The 18,724-nt window shown below is 46.9% G+C and overlaps 1 long non-coding RNA gene across 1 annotated transcript in view; it reads right to left on the bottom strand.

Moving 5' to 3' along the window:
• Nucleotides 1–4,522: 4,522 nt before the first annotated feature.
• The window catches only part of LOC144329102 (uncharacterized), a 40,980-nt gene continuing 26,778 nt past the window's right edge, over nucleotides 4,523–18,724 (bottom strand). The window contains exon 2 of the long non-coding RNA XR_013394513.1: nucleotides 4,523–5,637. This is a non-coding gene — a long non-coding RNA (uncharacterized LOC144329102). The remainder of the gene's footprint in view (nucleotides 5,638–18,724) is intronic.

Below are 18,724 nucleotides of genomic sequence, written 5' to 3'. Positions count from 1 at the left end.
GGGGGGGCTGAGGAAGTCAGATAACAATGAAAGCTAGATTGGGTCTTAGAAGTAATAAGAGTTTATATATTTGGTTTGGTTTGGTTTTTTAATTTTTTTTAGTATTGTGTTTTCTTTTGTGTGTTTTATTTGTTATATTTGTTATAAATGTAGAAAATCAATAAAAAAAATTTGGGGGGAAATAGGAATCTTTTGCTCAATGTGGGGCTCGAACAATGTCGTGTCCGACTCTTTGTGAACCCCATGGACCAGAGCATGCCAAGCACTCCTGTCTTCCACAGGAAGAAATGGAGGCAGTGAGAGATTTTACTTTCTTGGGCTCCATGATCATGGTGACAGCAGTCACGAAATTAAAAGACGCCTGCTTCTTGGGAGAAAAGCAATGGCAAACCTAGACAGCATCTTAAAAAGCAGAGACATCACCTTGCCGACAAAGGTCCGTATAGTTAAAACCCCTGAGCCTCTTGGGCTTGCCGAACAGAAGGTCGGCAGTTCAAATCCTCGCGACGGGGTGAGCTTCCATTGCTCGGTCCCTGTTCCTGCCAACCTAGCAGTTTGAAAGCACGTCAAAGTGTAAGTAGATAAATAGGTACCGCTCCGGTGGGAAGGTAAACGGTGTTTCTGTGCGCTGCTCTGGTTTGCCAGAAGCGGCTTAGTCATGCTGGCCACATGACCTGGAAGCTGTACACTGGCTCCCTCGGCCAATAAAGCGAGATGAGTGCCGCAACCCCAAAGTTGGCCACGACTGGACCTAATGGTCAGGGGTCCCTATACCCTTTACCTTTAAACCAGGGGTCAGCAAATTTGTGGAGGAGGATGTTGAAGGCTCCCTTGGACAAAAAAACAAGGACACCAGCCAGGAATACCAGAGCAAAACAGCAGCCAGTAGGCTTGATCTTTATTGAAGACTGTCGCGACAGGACTCCCACCTGCCACAAGGTGAAACAAGATGGAAGCCCCAAACAAAAGAGAACCCAAACTTTTATTAGCTGCTAACCCCAATGTTATGGGACAAGGGTGGCACTGTGGGTTAAACCACAGAGCCTAGGACTTGCCAATCAGAAGGTCGGCGGTTCGAATCCCCGCCACGGGGTGAGCTCCTGTTGCTCAGTCCCTGCTCCTGCCCACCTAGCAGTTCGAAAGCACATCAAAGTGCAAGTAGATAAATAGGTACCGCTCTGGCGGGAAGGTAAATGGCGTTTCCGTGCACTGCTCTGGTTCGCCAGAAGCGGCTTAGTCATGCTGGCCACATGACCCGGAAGCTGTACGCCGGCTCCCTTGGCCAGTAAAGCGAGATGAGCGCCGCAACCCCAGAGTCGGCCCCGACTGGACCTAATGGTCAGGGGTCCCTTTACCTTTACCTTACTTTTATGCAATAAGCTAGTTCCTGCCCAGGTCTGTACACCTGTCTATCCTCCGACAGAGGCATCATCAGAGTTCAAGGTCACATTCCAGCCAGGGAAAAGCACTTAAAAGGGGGGGGGGGGACAGGCCCAGTAAGAGAGGTTGGCTTGGGGAGCATTCGAAGGGCCAGACGCAGAGTCCTGAAGGGCCACATCCTGTGCCCAGGCCTGAGGTTCCTGTCCAGCGCGTTAGTTCTCTGTACAGGTGAAACCTGAGGTCAGATTTCGCTCATTTTGGGCAAATATGAGTTTTAGGCTGCAGTCCTGAACCCACTTACCTGGGAGTAAGACCCACTGAACTTTGGCACTGTTGATTGATTTTAAAAGGTACCCCAGTTAATTGAACAATATACTTTATCTTTTGAAGCAAAATATTCACCATGCTAGTGTTTACAAGCACCGGCTGGTATTTCCCTCTGCAGAGGCTTAGAAAAGAAAGAGGATAACTGGGAGGTGCAGCAAAGTTAGTATCTGCTGGAACAAAGCAGTCTGCGAAATATCTAGGGACAGCACCCCAAAGACCTGTGGCCACTCCAGAGGCACACCTGTGCTCGCTTCCTGTCACAAACTGGAAAGGATATGAAGGAAAGGACTAAGATACATCATTCTTGGCAGGGATGCATTCCGGCGTTAAAAACAGTTGCTTTTGCTGAGTTTCTCTATTTGTTTCAAATGCTCCCAGTATGTGGCTAGACTGGAAGGAGCTAAAATAAACACCTGGCCAAAGGTGCAAAGATGGAATGGAAATGTAAGAAAAATAGACAGCATGTCAAATAAGAGAGAGAGAGAGAGAGAGAGAGAGAGAGAGAGAGAGAGGGAAAATGAGTGCATGCCAAGTGATCAGAATTTCTGAGTGAGATTTTAGAAATCTCTTTCCAAAGTTAGCAGTGTGGAATCTCATTTGGTGGGATGAATGGCTCCCATCTTTAAAAAAAAGATTTTCAGCGCTTGGCAGAGCAGATCCAAAAGCCAAAAACTCAGAAGCGAGGCCCCTTAACTCCATGAAAACTGCCCCTCTCATTTTGGGCCCTCTGTAGTTCCTGACCGGATAGCGCCCGGGGTCTTGTTCAGTCCTGTTTCCGCGAGAGACACCTGTCAAAATTGAAACCCGGGTCATGCATAATTTAACCTGTCAGCTCTTGTCAGCTGCGCAAGTAGGAGAGACGCCCAGGCCAGCGGAAGGCCCAGCATCCAAAACACCTGCACGGCGGAAGGGGTGTGTGTGTGTGGCGCATTTTCCATCGAGAATGAGGCAGGAATCCGTAATTTGCCTTATGGCCAGTTATGTCAGGAGCAGGGAGGTATGAAGAAACAGGAGGTTAAAAAAGCAAACGTGGTTTGCTTAGCCTCAGGTACTAGGAAATCACTTTGGCCTTAGGAAGATCTGCTCCATGAGGGCAGATTTCCAAATCAGTGGGGTTCTGGGGCACAGGCCTCCTGGAAGCCCTCCTCGCCAATGTGAGAATGCTGCCCTTTAAGGGAGAGGGGCTGCTGCAGCTCACCTGCTTTGCATGCAGAAGGACTCTGGTCCGATCCCCAGAATCTGCAGGGAGGGCTAGAAAAATGCCCTGTCTGAAAATGCTGCTGCCAATCAGTCCAGACAATACTGAGGTAGATGGACCAATTGGTCTGGTAAAGCCAGTATACCTGAAGGAGCGTCTCCACCCCCATCGTTCTGCCCAGACGCTGAGGTCCAGCACTGAGGGCCTTCTGGCGGTTCCCTCCCTGCAAGAAGTGAAGCTACAGGGAACCAGGCAGAGGGCCTTCTTGGTGGTGGCACCTGTCCTGTGGAACGCCCTCCCACCAGATGTCAAAGAGAAAAATAACTACCTGACATTTAGAAGACATCTGAAGGATGTTCGGGGAAGTTTTTAATGTGTGACATTTTAATGTATTTTTAATCTTTGTTGGAAGCCGCCCAGAGTGGCTGGGGAGACCCAGCCAGATGGGCGGGGTACAAATAATAAATTATTATTATTACCGTATTTTTCGCACCATAGGACGCACTTTTTCCCCTCCAAAAATGAAGGGGAAATGTGTGTGCGTCCTATGGTGTGAATGCAGGCTTTCGCTGAAGCCTGGAGAGTGAGAGGGGTCGGTGCGCACTGACCCCTCACGCTCTCCAGGCTTCGCACACCTCTCCGCAAGCAGCGGGAGCCCAGCGCTGGGCTCCCGCTGCTTGCAGAGAGTTGCCTGCATGGTGAAGCCTGCGCACGCTGAGCTCAGCGCGTCCAGGCTTCGCGGACCTCTCCGCAAGCAGCGGGAGCGCTCCCGCTGCTTGCGGAGACTTGCCTGCATGCTGAAGCCTGCGCGCGCTGAGCTCAGCGCGTCCAGGTTTCGCAGACCTCTCCACAAGCAGCGGGAGCCAGCGCTGGGCTCCCACGGCTTGCAGAGAGCTGCCTGTTTGGGGGCTGGGGTCCGGGGAAGCTCGAGCTTCCCCCGCCCCAGCCCCGCGCCTGGGGGAAAAATAATTCCCCCCCTTTATTCCCCCCCAAAAAAAACTGGGTGCGCCCTATGGTCCGGTACGCCCTATGGTGCGAAAAATACGGTATTTCCTTGCTTCTATATCTCAGTGAATGAGCAACTGCCTCTCATGCAGAAGGGCCCAGCTCCTATCCCTGGCATGTTGAGTTAGAGTGGGGTTAAGGCCCCTGTCTTGAAACCATGGAGAGCTGCCAGTGTGGACAGTCCTGGGCTAGATCCACCAATGGTCTGACTCAGTATAATGGTGTTCCTCGAAGCTGCTGCGATGATGTCTGTTTTTAAGTTGCATTTCCGCTTAGCAAAGTCCTTTACTGCCCCCATACCTGCACTTTGTGCTTTTTCGTTATTCCCATTATACAGGTGGGCCACTGAGGCCAAGACAGAGCGAATGTGGTGAATGGGGGCAGGGGCAGGTGAATCTGGTCTCCTTAACCTTAACAGTGATTGAAACTGTGCAAGAGCCCTTTGCATTTTGAGGAGGGAGCTGCTCCCAAGCATATCCCCAGTGCAATTGTGCAAAAATCTGGCCATGCGGAAAGCCCGCTGGACTTTCAAAGCAGTTTAGCCCATTTCCCCCCAAGACCTATTAGATAGGTCTCTTCCTGCCCCTCTGCAAAATAGGAATAGGAATAGGATCCCAGAGAAAAGAAGGAACTTTTATTGCAAGGCATCAGCGACATGTCATTTCAAAGCTTATATTTCAAAGGTTAGGCAGAATTCGGAGGGCGGTGAGGTGGTTTTTTGTTTGCAAGGAACCGGTTTGCTGCCTTGAGGCAGGACAAGGGGCACTTGCGAGAGGAAATGTACATTAGGAACGGATCTGTGCCGGAGACCATGTGAAAATTAGTGCCAGACACAGAGGACAGCAGCATTAATCATTTTTTTAAGAGTCCATTTCGAGCCTCCATGGATTAAAAGTCTGCAGCACCTCCGTTGCTGGGAATTGCAAGTGCAGAGAATGTTCTTGTGCTCAGATCTTCCTTGCAGGCTTCTCTTTTGGCCGCCGTGAGAACGGATGCTGCACTTTGGCCTAATCCTGCAATCTCTTCTTACAAAAGACTCCAAATATTTGGAGCCTGGTACCCCTCCACGCCCTCCATATACACACTCCTTGCAGCCAACATTTATACACAATAAATTCGCAATTCAAGATGGTAGCCTCCATCTTCAATGAGGACAAACTTGAATTCTTTTTTTTTTTTTTTTAATTTCTATCCCTCGTTAGAAGAAACAATCATCTTGGCACAAGAAGATTTCAGTGGCCCCGTGCAGCCCCCTTAACCCAAGCAAAGAGTGGCGTTGGGGGAGCACCCTGTTCCGAAGGACTACTTTGCTCTGTGACCCTGAGCGGGCAGAGAATTTGGAATTTCACTTCTGTCTGCGCCTGCTCTCGACCACTGGCAGAGGGGAGCGGTTTGCTAGCGGGTCCATTCTCCCTGACCGCAGGACGGGCGACTGAGGCTCGACCCTCAGGCTGTAGTTGGCAAGTCTAGAACCACCGGATCATGATACCTCACCAGTGTGAGTTCTACCATTGCCAAACACAGCAAGAGAGAGAGGATACAGCTGGAAAAAGCGACACAGGAGGGCCGCATCCTGACCGACGTCATCGCCTGCAAAGGAGGAAGAAAGTTGGGAGTGGCGTTCCTGGATGGTGTCCGTGCAGCACCCACGATGGCTCTTTATACCTTTGCATCCAGGTTAACGTTTGGGTCGATCCTTTTGCAGCAGGCCAGAGATGCTTTTATGCCTGAAACAGAGAGAAAAATGTGCAGGATGCCGTTGATGATGATGATGATGATGATAATTTATTATTTATACCCCGCCCATCTTGCTGGGTTTCCCCAGCCACTCTGGGCGGCTTCCGACAAAAGATTAAAAATACCGTATTTTTCGCTCTATAAGACGCAGCAGACCACAAGACGCACCTAGTTTTTGGAGGCGGAAAACAAGAAAAAAAATATTCTGAATCTCAGAAGCCAGAACAGCAAGAGGGATCGCTGCACAGTGAAAGCAGCAATCCCTCTTGCTGTTCTGGCTTCTGGGATAGCTGCGCAGCCTGCATTCGCTCCATAAGACGCACACACATTTCACCTTACTTTTTAGGAGTGGAAAAGTGCGTCTTATAGAGCGAAAAATACGGTACCTTAAAGCAGTGCCCCCAAATAACCACCCGGCTTGTTTCGATTAATTCCTGCAGGAGGATGTATGGTTCTTAAGTTACAATTTGAGATGGCCAATCATAGTTATCTATACGGGAAACAGTTTATAAGAAGTAAATAAGGAAGCCGTGTACAGGATAAAGGAAGTCCTTTATTTCGTTTTTCTTTGTTGTAAGCGTATTGTTGTAAAGTTTTAGATGTTACGGTGGTGGCTTTATTTGTCTCAGTTGTTGCTGTAGTAGATTTGTGTTGTGAATAACTTCAATAAAATTCAAATTAATCCAAAAACACATCAAAACATCCGTCATTAAAAACTTCCCCAAGTCCTAAAACTTAAAAACTTCCCCTAAGTCGAGTCCGGCGTGCAAGAGACGTGTCCCCCAAAGTGGATGGCCGCAGCCATCAGGCCCACTAACATTCACCTTATGGGTCTGGGGAGAAAGCGGGCGGATTTGGTCCTAGGGAGTCTAGCAGCTGATCTCTGCCCTGGCCCAATCTGGGCCAAATGCATCATAGGCAGAAAGTGCTTTTGTGCTTTATCTCCTGTTTTATTGCCCCAGTTTTTATTTAAGATAACTAGGGAGCTCTGCTCAGAGGCGTAGGAAGGTCAGGTGGTACCCAGTGTGGAAAATTTCTTTCCTTTTTTTTTTGTTAGAGCGTTTATTAATTCTCCAATAAAAAACATCCAATTAACATATCAAATCATAATCCAATAAAAATAAAAAAATCCAATTGTCTTCCGAATTGTAATTTTGATTTTACGGCTTCCCACAGTCTGGACCTCAAAGCACTTCCAAATCTCAGTCCTGCCTCTCATCGATATTTCCATATTTCCGTATCTCAATTTTATCTCTCCAAGGTGTGGGAAATTTCTTGTCATCCCCACAAACATTGATTTATTTTTTTTTTTTTGCCTGAAAAAATAGTTTTACCACATTTCTTGCAATGTGGATTATGGGCCTCTGATAACAATGAGGCGACTGTGGACAGATACTGAAATCTACAGGATGGATTGTGTTTTGGCTCCACTGATTTGAAATTTCAGCGTTCACAGCAGATGAAAACAGCCAAGTAAACAGTTCTTTTCGTGGAGGAGGGTCTAGATATTAACTGATAATGCATGAAATTTCAGGTATAGCTATATAATCCCTGGTGTAGTAAGATAAGACCTTTGGAGCAGGCATTTAAAAAAAAGTTTTTTATGAACCGCCCTAGTAGGGCAGTAATTGTTAATTTTTTACACCCCCCGTCCCCCTTCCTACGCCCCTGGCTCTGCTTCAGTTTCCATTTCACAGGAGGTAACAGCGCCGAGTTTTTGAAGCAGGGCCTTTTTGGTGGTAGTGGCACAACTCCAGCCGCCCCAAAGAGGCCCGCCAGGGACCTCCATTTTGTCTTGGGCACCAAAGCAAGACAGCTCTGTTCTCGCAAAGCTTTTTAAATGCTGCTATTTATGGTGGAGTGTGTGCCTGTGTGTATTTTCCTGTACATTTTAGGTTATCATATTATATTAACTTGCCTCTTGTACATTATGCCGGGCTCCTTTCAATAATAATAATAATAATAATAATAATAATGCATTTTGGATTGTATTTCCCCCCCCTGTTCCAGGATAAGCCATCTTGATAGACCTTACAGGGCTAGCAGGCGGGTTATAAAGTTTTGAAATGAAAAGAAAATGAAAACAATAGAGATGCAACTCCAGCCTTGGACAGCTAAGGGGTGTTTTTATAACAACCTCCTTTTCCCAATTCAAACAGTATTTTTTCCTTCCATTAAATTTACATCCCGCTAGCGGACTGTAAAAGGGAAAAAAAAGCAGTTTACAAATAGACAAAGCAAAAACACTCAGGAAAAAAATCACAACCATACTTTAAAAAACATGCAGAAGTTAAAATACTAAGGCAGATTAAAATGACCTTGACCTTCTAAGCATCTGGGTAGGCCTGTCTAAGCAAGAATGGTTTTAGCAGACGCCAAAAAGAGTACATTGAAGGCACGTGCCTGTTATCATGAGGCAGGTAGTTCCACAGGCTGCTGCTGCTGCTGCAACAACACTAAAAGACCAAGTACTTACAAACGTGAAATGGACATTTTTGGGGCACCTGCAATTGTGCCAATTGAAGTGGTCAACAGGACCCAAGTTGGTTTCTAATTTTTTTTAAAAAAAATGTTTATCTGGTTTCAAAAAACTGCTGCAGCCTGCCCTTAGGACCTGATATGGTTGAAGGCCGGGTGAGAAATCCTATAATAAGCCAGATCAATGGCATTAAATAATTAAAACCCCAGCTATCTCTTTTTGAGGAGTTAAAACCCCACCATTCTCGTTCCTCGATTCCTGTCAGAGGCGGCCATTTCCCAGTCTCCATCCACCTCAGTCAAGATGGCTTCTTTTCAAAATGGCCGCCCTCTCGCTCTTCCTCCAACAGCCCAGAAGGGACTGAGGGGGAGCCTTGCCACCCTTTTAGTTTTCACGCCGTGGAGGGGATAAAACGGCAGAGCTTATTACTCCTCTTCAACAAGCAAACGAAAACCACGAGTTGCTAATTTAGGCGGTTTTTCATCCTGAGGGACTGAAAACAAAATGGCCTCCGTCTCCTCAGCTTCCGACTCGGTTCTTTCCTATAGAGCTGCCGGCTCATTTTCAGGAAAACTTGGCTCCTCATGTCAACCCTCCTTGAACAGCCGACAGTCCTATTTTCTTATTTCCCCTCATCATCCAGCACAAGGGATGGCCTATGACACGACTTTCGGCAGCCATATTGAACCTGACAGAGAAGGAGGCCATTTAAACTGCGGCATTCAATAAACCTGGCCTGCAACCGTAACGGCAGGCAGAAATAACTTCGTAGCCATTTCCCGGCGTTTCTCCATGTTTTCCTCAAGTAGCCTCTCCTAATAAATCTCACGGCAGCTTAAAAGTCTAAATATTCGGTTTAAATTTACTCAGAATTTTACATATGGTTCTTCGTCGCTGCAACAGACTAACATGGCTACCCCTTGGCAACCTCCCAATAATGCCCTGATCCAGCATGAGAAATCTGTTTTTGCAATAAGGCAAATGGAGAATATTCACTCGCATATTCTCATCTCAGTATTATGGAACAGGTTTTCAACATGGATGGGGAAAGAGAATTCGCATCTGCACCCAGGAACCCAAATTGTTCCGTGTAATTTCTGTGGCGACAACAGTGCTGAGGACGGGGATTTTCTTAAAAAACAGATTTATTTTGTTTTGTTTTTAAATACCCCCACTTTACATGCTAATTTCCCAAAGGGCCTTGCGTTAAAAACAACCCTCTTCCGAATTATTCAACATCGTCATGTTAATGGATGTGGCATCAGCATTCAAAAGCACTGCAGAAATGCAATTCCCTGCCCCGAGGCGCTTACAAAGCAAAATGCCTGCGTGGAAGGGAGTGATGAAATCTGAGAATTGCACAGTTGGAAGGGACCCCATGGGTCATCTAGTCCAACCCCCTGCAATGCAGGAATCTTTTGCCCGCTGTGGGATTCGAACCCGCAACCCTGAGATTTAAGAGGGTTCATGCGCCTGCTTCTTGGGAGAAAAGCAATGACAAACCTAGACAGCATCTTAAAAAGGAGAGACATCACCTTGCCAACAAAGGTCCATATAGTTCAAGCTCTGGTTTTCCCAGTAGTGATGTATGGAAGTGAGAGCTGGACCATCAAGAAGGCTGATCGCCGAAGAATGGATGCTTTTGAATTCTGGTGCTGGAGGAGACTCTTGAGAGTCCCATGGACTGCAAGAAGATCAAACCTCTCCATTCTGAAGGAAATCAGCCCTGAGTGCTCACTGGAAGGACAGATCCTGAAGCTGAGGCTCCAAGACTTTGGCCACCTCCTGAGAAGAGAAGACTCCCTAGAAAAGACCCAGATGTTGGGAAAGATGGAGGGCACAAGGAGAAGGGGACGACAGAGGACGAGATGGTTGGACAGTGTTCTCGAAGCTACTAACATGAGTTTGACCAAACTGTGGGAGGCAGTGGAAGACAGGAGTGCCTGGCGTGCTCTGGTCCAGGGGGTCATGAAGAGTCGGACACGACTAAACGACTAAACAACAACATGCTCTACCTGCGGAGCCATCCCAATAAAGAGAAAAGAAAGAGATGTGAGTCATCAAAAGTGGATGCGAACTTAACCTGATGCCCTCCTGATGTGCAGCCATCGTGGGAAATAAGAAAATAGCTGAACTGGTTCCTAGCCGATGGCGTCAGAGAGCCCATTAGGCTTTTGGTTCTCTGGTTTGCGGTTTTGCAACCCGGTTCTCAGAAGAAGAGGAAGAAATGGAGAGGGCAGCGGCTGAGCTAGTGCAGGAAAAAATTGACAGGAAGATCTATCTGTGCGGGTGTCCGGGAATTGATCCACTTTCCCCGACATCGAGATGATGAGCAGCAAAGTCAGGGGCGAGGTGGGCGTTTGGGACAGCAAGAGGCTGTGGAGTGCATGGCGAGGAGGAAAACGACCAGGGAATCATGAAATAAAATAAATCTCAAGAGCAGCAGCTTAAAGAAGAAAATGGGTCTCTCCCAAAGGGTGGGTCGGGAAAAGAATACAGCGAATGGACCTTTAAAGCATCTAAAGTAGGGCATCGGATGAGCATGTTTTCATTTATTTTACTTATTGAGTTTATCTCCCACCCTTTTTTCCTCCAAGGAGATCCAGGTGATGGATATAGTTCTCCACCTCTCCATTTAACTCCCCCACCCCACAACAACCCATTTTATTTTATTTTATTTTATATTTTATTTTATTTTTTACCTGTGAAGTAGGGTTGGGCTGAGAGGCAATGGGCGGCCCAAGGTGACCCTGTGAGCTGCAGGGCTAACTGGAAATTTGAACCCTGGCCTCTCCCTAGTCCCTATTGCAATACTCTAACCACTATACCGCTCTTGCTCCCATGATAGGAGGAACAGAGGAAGGAGGGTGTAAGAGGGACGGACCCTTTAGCTCAAGAACAACCTTTGGTGTGAAATGGGCATCAGGTTTACATAATGCACAGACAGCTCATTGTTCAAATTGTGCTCGCCGGTGTAATTCATGGTGACCAGAAACAGCCTTTGTTCTGGCATGGTGTGCACCACAGGGCTGTGCACCAAGCACAGGCCCCCAGAAGTCTCTATCTGGCCCCCCAATTCTTCCTGTGCCACACCTCTCACCAGCACTAGCTGGGATGTGTCTCTGGATGGAGAGAGTTGTGTGACTGTGCGTAGAAACTAGCTCAGCGTACAAAAGCAAACTTTTACATGTGATACTCTGGCCGCTTTCGCCTCTCCCCTTGCTCACTATGGACATGTGATCACGAGTGTCGAAGCAATGATTCTTCAACGTCAACTTCGTTGGACTGGTCATGTTGTGCGGATGCCTTATTATCGTCTTCCAAAGCAACTACTCTATTCCGAACTTAAAAATGGAAAGCGTTTTGCTAAAAAGGTAAAAGTAAAGGGGCCCCTGACCATTAGGTCCAGTCGTGACCGACTCTGGGGTTGCGGCGCTCATCTCGCTTTATTGGCCGAGGGAGCCGGCCTACAGCTTCTGGGTCATGTGGCCAGCAGGACTAAGCCGCTTCTGGCGAACCAGAGCAGCGCACGGAAACGCCGTTTACCTTCCCGCCGGAGAGGTGCCTATTTATCTACTTGCACTTTGACGCGCTTTCGAACTGCTAGGTTGGCAGGAGCAGGGACCGAGCAACGGGAGCTCACCCCGTCGCGGGGATTCGAACCGCCGATCTTCTGAACGGCAAGTCCTAGGCTCTGTGGTTTAACCTACAGCGCCACCTGTGTCCCTGGTGGTCAACAAAAGAGGTTCAAAGACTCTCTCAAAGCAAATCTTAAAAAATGTAGTATAAACACCAACAATTAGGAAACATTGGCCTGCGAGCGCTCCAGTTGGAGAACAGCCTTTGCCAAAGGTGTCATGGGCTTTGAAGACACTCGAACTCAGGACGCAAGGGAGAAACGTGCTAAGAGGAAGGCACGCTTGGCAAATCCACACCGTGATCAACTCCAGCGCAGAAACCTATGTCCCCACTGTGGAAGGATGTGTGGATCCAGAATTGGCCTCCACAGTCACTTATGGACTTGTTAAAACGGTGTTTATGGAAGACAATCTTACTCAGCTATGAATGATTGCCAAAGAAGAAGAAGAAGAAATGGCCCCTAGAAGGTCGCACAGAAAGGCATGTGGGCCTCAAACTGAAAAAGGTCGTCCCCATGTTGGACTGGATGGACCAATGGTCTGACTCAAGGGGCTCATCCACTCTTCCTGTTCCTGGAAAGGACGAGTCTGAGTGGTTTGCTACTTTCCCCGTGCTTTCTAAGCGCAGATCCGAGTGGTTTTCTGCTTTGCCTACCACTTTCTTCTGGAAAACCCACTTTCTAGTGCTGAATCGGAGAAAACGTCAACCGTGCAGTTTGTGGCAGAAGATGAAATGCAGGCGAATGGAAACAGTGCTGCATGCAGAAAATAATGATGGCTCCTTACATCCCTAGTAGCAGCCACCCCCTTGTCATGAAGCCCCACAATACAAATTAGAGCAGCCTTTCTCAACCTTTGGGTCCCCAGATGTTGTTGAACTACAACTCCCATCACCCCTAGCTAGCAAGGCCAGAGCTCCCGGATCATGGGAGTTGTAGTCCAACAACATCTGGGGACGCACAGGTTGAGAACCGCTGAATTAGAGGGAAATGTTACTGTTTTATGCTATACATGCGCTCTCTCCCAGCACCCAAAAACAGCCTTTATCAAATCTCAATGGCTATTCACAAAGATCAAGTCTTACACTAAATACCTTAGCAATGCCTGGAGGCAATTTGTTGACTGAGGACAACTGAGTAAATTGGAAGGCCTAATAAACCAGGGAGAACCGTATTATTGCACCATGATATGCAAGCAAAGTAACCTCATCTGTAACCAAATGCCATGAGCAAGCCAGGAAGACAGTATGTTGGCCTGATATTGAGAGTGACATAAAAAACAAACCTTTGACCTGCGACTACTGCAAAAGAAACAGATCAAGACAATGCAAGAAACCTTTAATCATGACATCAGCCTTCACCAGTTTGGTGCCCTCCAGATACTTCAGACTACAACTCCCATCAGCCCTAGCCACCCTGGCCAGGGTTGATAGAAGTTTGAAGTCTGAAATATCTGGAGTTGGTGAAGGCTGCATCCTTACCTGATTGGCAGCTCTGTTTAGGGACGTTTTTAATGTTTGACGTTTGGTGTTGCCCAGCTGAAGAATACCTGTTTGGTTTGGCATGCCAGATAAAATTGTGACCGGCAATCGAACTCACTTTATAGCAACAGAATTCCAGACTTTTGGGACATCTTACAGCCTTTTCCATATTGCTTCCACTCTTCACTATCCTCAAATCCACAATCCAACAGATTGAGGTTGAATCCTGACAAGACAGAAGTACTGTTTTTGGGGGACAGGAGGCGGGCAGGTGTGGAGGATTCCCTGGTCCTGAATGGGGTCACTGTGCCCCTGAAGGACCAGGTGCGCAGCCTGGGAGTCATTTTGGACTCACAGCTGTCCATGGAGGCACAGGTCAAATCTGTATCCAAGGCAGCTGTTTACCAGCTCCATCTGGTACGCAGGCTGAGACCCTATCTGCCTGCAGACTGTCTCGCCAGAGTGGTGCATGCTCTGGTTATCTCCCGCTTGGACTACTGCAATGCGCTCTATGTGGGGCTACCTTTGAAGGTGACCCGGAAACTACAACTAATCCAGAATGCGGCAGCTAGACTGGGGACTGGAAGCGGCCGCCGAGACCATATAACACCGGTCTTGGAAGACCTACATTGGCTCCCAGTACGTTTCCGAGCCCAATTCAAAGTGTTGGTGCTGACCTTTAAAGCCCTAAACGGCCTCGGTCCAGTATATCTGAAGGAGCGTCTCCTCCCCCATTGTTCTGCCCGGACACTGAGGTCCAGCTCCGAGGGCCTTCTGGCGGTTCCCTCACTGCGAGAGGCCAAGTTACAGGGAACCAGGCAGAGGGCCTTCTCGGTAGTGGCGCCCGCCCTGTGGAACGCCCTCCCATCAGATGTCAAAGCGATAAACAACTACCTGACATTCAGAAGACATCTGAAGGCAGCCCTGTTCAGGGAAGTTTTTAATATGTGACATTTCAGTGTATTTTTTATCTTTGTTGGAAGCCGCCCAGAGTGGCTGGGGAAACCCAGCCAGATGGGCGGGGTACAAATAATAAATTATTATTATTATTATTATTATTATTATTATTATTATATCAAAAGAATGGGGAGACAATGGAAAACATCTTGCTGTTTTAAGCAATGGATCAGCACCACTGATAGCGACTTGATACAACACTTCTCGGAAGCCAAATCGGAATACCCCTTCCAACTCCAGAGAAGAAGCTCATTCCAAAGTGGCCTGAACTGGGAGAAGTTGCTTCTTCCAATTCTCAAGCTAAGAGAAGTTAGGAGTGATTCTTTTGTAGTGGCATCTATTCATTGGAACGGTCTCCTACTAAATATCAGACAAACACTGCTTCTTTTGCCTCTTCAGCATCTATTGAAGAGCTTCCCTTTTCAACAAGCCTTTTCAGCAGAGATCTTTATCCCAGCCTACTCAAAATTGTTTTTACTTATGAAATTGTTGTTAATTGTTCGTGCACGTGGAACTGTTTGTATTCATAGAATGGGATTTAATTGTTTTTACATATGAAATTGTTTTTATTGTTGGTTTATTTTTTTATTGTAAAACCGCTTTGAGGGGTTTTATGGAAAGCAACCCATAAAATGGAATCAAACTAATCAGTTAATTGGCAAAACCAGCTCAGTTCAGTGGAAGATCTAGTACATGCAGAGCCAGGAGTCAGGTTTACATCGAACCTGATGGAGAAAAGGCACGGCAGACTCCAGTTACTATATCAGAAAACAAGAACGCTTGGATCATATTCCATAGAGATTAAATGTAGAACAAACAGAAACCAACACTTGTCTTCTCCTGTTGCTGAGAGGGTATGGCCACCAAGTAGCACCTGGAAACCCAAATTCATGTAACGGGCATCTGCTGAGCCATCTTCTACCTGTAAGACTGAGAGCAATGTTGTACCAGCCTCACCTGATCTGGACCACAATTGGCCAGGCTACCTGGAGCTGGGGAGAGTTGTGGTCCAAGACATTTGGAGAGCACCAGGTTGGGGAAGGCTGGCTCAGATCATCACCTGTGCCAGCAGAGTTATTTAGAAGCCTTTGGCGATTTACCGTCAAGTGTTTCAACAGGGCTGGTTTATTTATTTATTTATTGTTTATTTTAAAACAGAAGCGGAATAAGTTGTGTGGATAGTGTTCATTATTCAGTTCAGTAAGGAACGGGCGCTGGATGAAGGTACGTTGCAGCAGTCAGGAGTTTCCTCTGCCTGTTCTTGTCTAACAGAGACAGGAGTACTCCGGTCTAGCTTTCTGAACCGTTCATGACATCTGTATATGATATTAATCATACGGACAGCCGAAAACAGAGCACAGGTTTTATGCAATTCCAGCCAATCCTTTGAAATATAGGGAGCAAATGTGTGTGTATGGGACAGATGATTTTGTACCAGCTCTCCCTGGCTGCTAGAGCGGTTTCGGGTAACGGAGTGAGATTGGTGTCTTCCAATTTCATTCTCATTTTGCAGGTTATCAATCACATTTAATAAGATTCTGTCCCAGTTTTGCAAAATTAACTATTGTGAGGCTTCCTAATGCTATAGGGTTGTGTACACAACATATTTTAAAGAACATTGCCACACATATCCAATGAATCCCGGGAACCACAGTTTACCCATCACAGAGCTACAAATTCCCAGCGCCCTTAGCAAACTACAGTTCCCAGAATTCTTGGGGTGTGTGTGCTTTAAATGCACAGTTTGTGCACAATCTAGCTCTGTGCGCTATTCAAACCTATGTCATACTACAACAATCTTTCCTCGTCAGTTATAATGTTTGGAGCATTGCCATAAAATGGTACCCAGCTCGCCCATTCAGAATGGGCAGAGATGAAAACTGAGGGTGGCACATGCCCCTCCCCAAAGAGTAACAGCCTCTGCTAAATTAATATTTTTTTATTCCACTTTTCTCTGTAGACCCATTGAAATTAATACACCTAACGTAGCCATGCTTGCAATTTCAATGGGTCCGCTCTGGATAAATGCCACCCAACAGTTTTGAAATTTCTAATGCAAATGTCTGTGCTTGACGGCATGGTTGCAAGATACGCACTGCTGCGGTAATCATAAGAACTGGCTTCCTGGGTTAGATTAAAGATCCATATAGTCCTCCATCTTGCTTGCTATCGGAGTCAACCAGTTGCCTTCAGAGATTCCACAGGAAGGAGCTCCCCAAAAAACAAGTGGTATTCAGGGGTAGACTGTGTCTGAATAAGGAAGCTCCTCGTAACTCTCATGGACAGCCAACCTGACCACCATGAATTTATCTGAACCACTTTCTTTTTCCAAAGCCACCTGAGGTCCATCACTTAATTTTCCAAAAGTGAAATCCACATTCCTTATGAACATAACAACATAAGACGACCCTGCCAGATCAGACCAAAGGGGGAGGCAGAACACAACCGTCATGGCTATCAACCACTGATAGACACATCCTTCACGAATTTGTCTAAAAATTTTCTTAATCTTTGGTCCCACCACCTCTTGGCAAATAGAAGGGGAAGAAATGGAGGCAGTGAGAGATTTTACTTTCTTGGGCTCCATGATCACTGCAGATGGTGACAGCAGCCACAAAATTAAAAGAAGCCTGCTTCTTGGGAGAAAAGCAATGAGAAACCTAGACAGCATCTTAAAAAGCAAAGACATCACCTTGCCAACAAAGGTCTGTATAGTGAAAGCTCTGGTTTTCCCAGTAGTGATGTATGGAAGTGAGAGCTGGACCATAAAGAAGGCTGATCGCCGAAGAATGGATGCTTTTGAATTCTGGTGCTGGAGGAGACTCTTGAGAGTCCCATGGACTGCAAGAAGATCAAACCTCTCCATTCTGAAGGAAATCAGCCCTGAGTGCTCACTGGAAGGACATATCCTGAAGCTGAGGCTCCAAGACTTTGGCCACCTCATGAGAAGAGAAGGCTCCCTGGAAAAGACCCTGATGTTGGGAAAGATGGAGGGCACAAGGAGAAGGGGCCGACAGAGGACGAGATGGTGGGACAGTGTTCTCGAAGCTACCAGCATGAGTTTGACCAAACTGGGGGAGGCAGTGGAAAACAGGAGTGCCTGGCGTGCTCTGGTCCAGGGGGTCACGAAGAGTCGGACACGACTAAACAACTAAACAACAACAAAGACAGTGGTCATCAGTGTCGCCTATGAGAGCAAGTTCCACAGTTTTAACTTAAGTGTCACATAAAGAAGGACTTTCTTTGATCTGACCTGAGATCTTCCAACATTCAGCTTCACTGGAGCTCCAAAAGTTCTAGTGCTATGAGACAGGCACCCAGGTATCACTTGATCATGGAATCAGAACTGCAGAGTTGGAGAGAACCTTAAGGACTGTCTAGTTCATGAATATCAACTAAAGCATCCATGGCAGCTGGCCAGCCAACCTCTGGTTAAAAACCTCCAAGGAAGAAGAGTCCACCGCCTTCCAAGGGAGACCGTTCCACTGTTGAGCAGCTCTTACTGTCAGAAAATCCTTCCTAATATTTAGTCAGAATCTCATTTCTTATCATTTGAATCCATTGGTTCGGCTCCTCCCCTCTGAAACAAGCTTCCTCAATCTTCCACATGACAGCCCTTCGGATATTTGAATGTGGCTCTCATATCTCCTCTCGCTCTCCTCTTCACCAGGCTAAACAAACCCAGCTCCTTCAACCATTCCTCATCAACCTTGGAAACCATCAGCCTTGGAAACCAAGGTTCTTGGTTTCCAGAACCTTGATCATCTTGGTTTCCCTCCTCTGCCCACCTTCCAGCTTGTCAATATCCTTCCTTCCCTCCCCCCTTTTTCATTAAATTTTCTGTTTTACAATTTAAAGTACTCATTTAAACATCCTTAAGATATCAATGACTTCCCTTCTCATTCCATGGTTCATTTTACATATCATAAATCCCTAAATATTTTACAGAAACTATACCATTCAGTATTCCATTATTACATCCATCATAACTTATTTACACTGTTGACTTTATCTTAATGCTGCCACCGTTTTCAGCTGTACACAGTTATTTCCCATATATTCAATAAACGTTTTCCAGTCTTCTCTAAACGTATGCTCTTCTTGTTCTCTTATAAGTCTGCAAGCTGCGCATATACTGTCAACTTAAGTTGCCACTCTTCTTTAGTTGGGACCTTGTCAATATCCTTCTTAAACTGTGGTAAAGGTAAAGGGACCCCTGACCATTCGGTCCAGTTGTGGCCGACTCTGGGGTTGTGGTGCTCATCTCACTTTATTGGCTGAGGGAGCCAGCGTACAGCTTCCGGGTCATGTGGCCAGCAGGACTAAGCCACTTCTGGCGAACCAGAGCAGCGCAAGGAAATGCCGTTTACCTTCCCGCCGGAGCGGTACCTATTTATCTACTTGCACGTTGACGTGCTTTCGAACTGCTAGGTTGGCAGGAGCAGGGACCGAACAATGGGAGCTCACCCCGTTGAGGGGATTCGAACCGCCAACCTTCTGATCGGCAAGTCCTAGGCTCTGTG

Source organism: Podarcis muralis, chromosome 10 (assembly GCF_964188315.1).
Source record: "Podarcis muralis chromosome 10, rPodMur119.hap1.1, whole genome shotgun sequence".
Classification (NCBI taxonomy): Eukaryota; Metazoa; Chordata; class Lepidosauria; order Squamata; family Lacertidae; genus Podarcis; species Podarcis muralis.
This window is presented reverse-complemented; position numbering and strand designations above follow the sequence as displayed.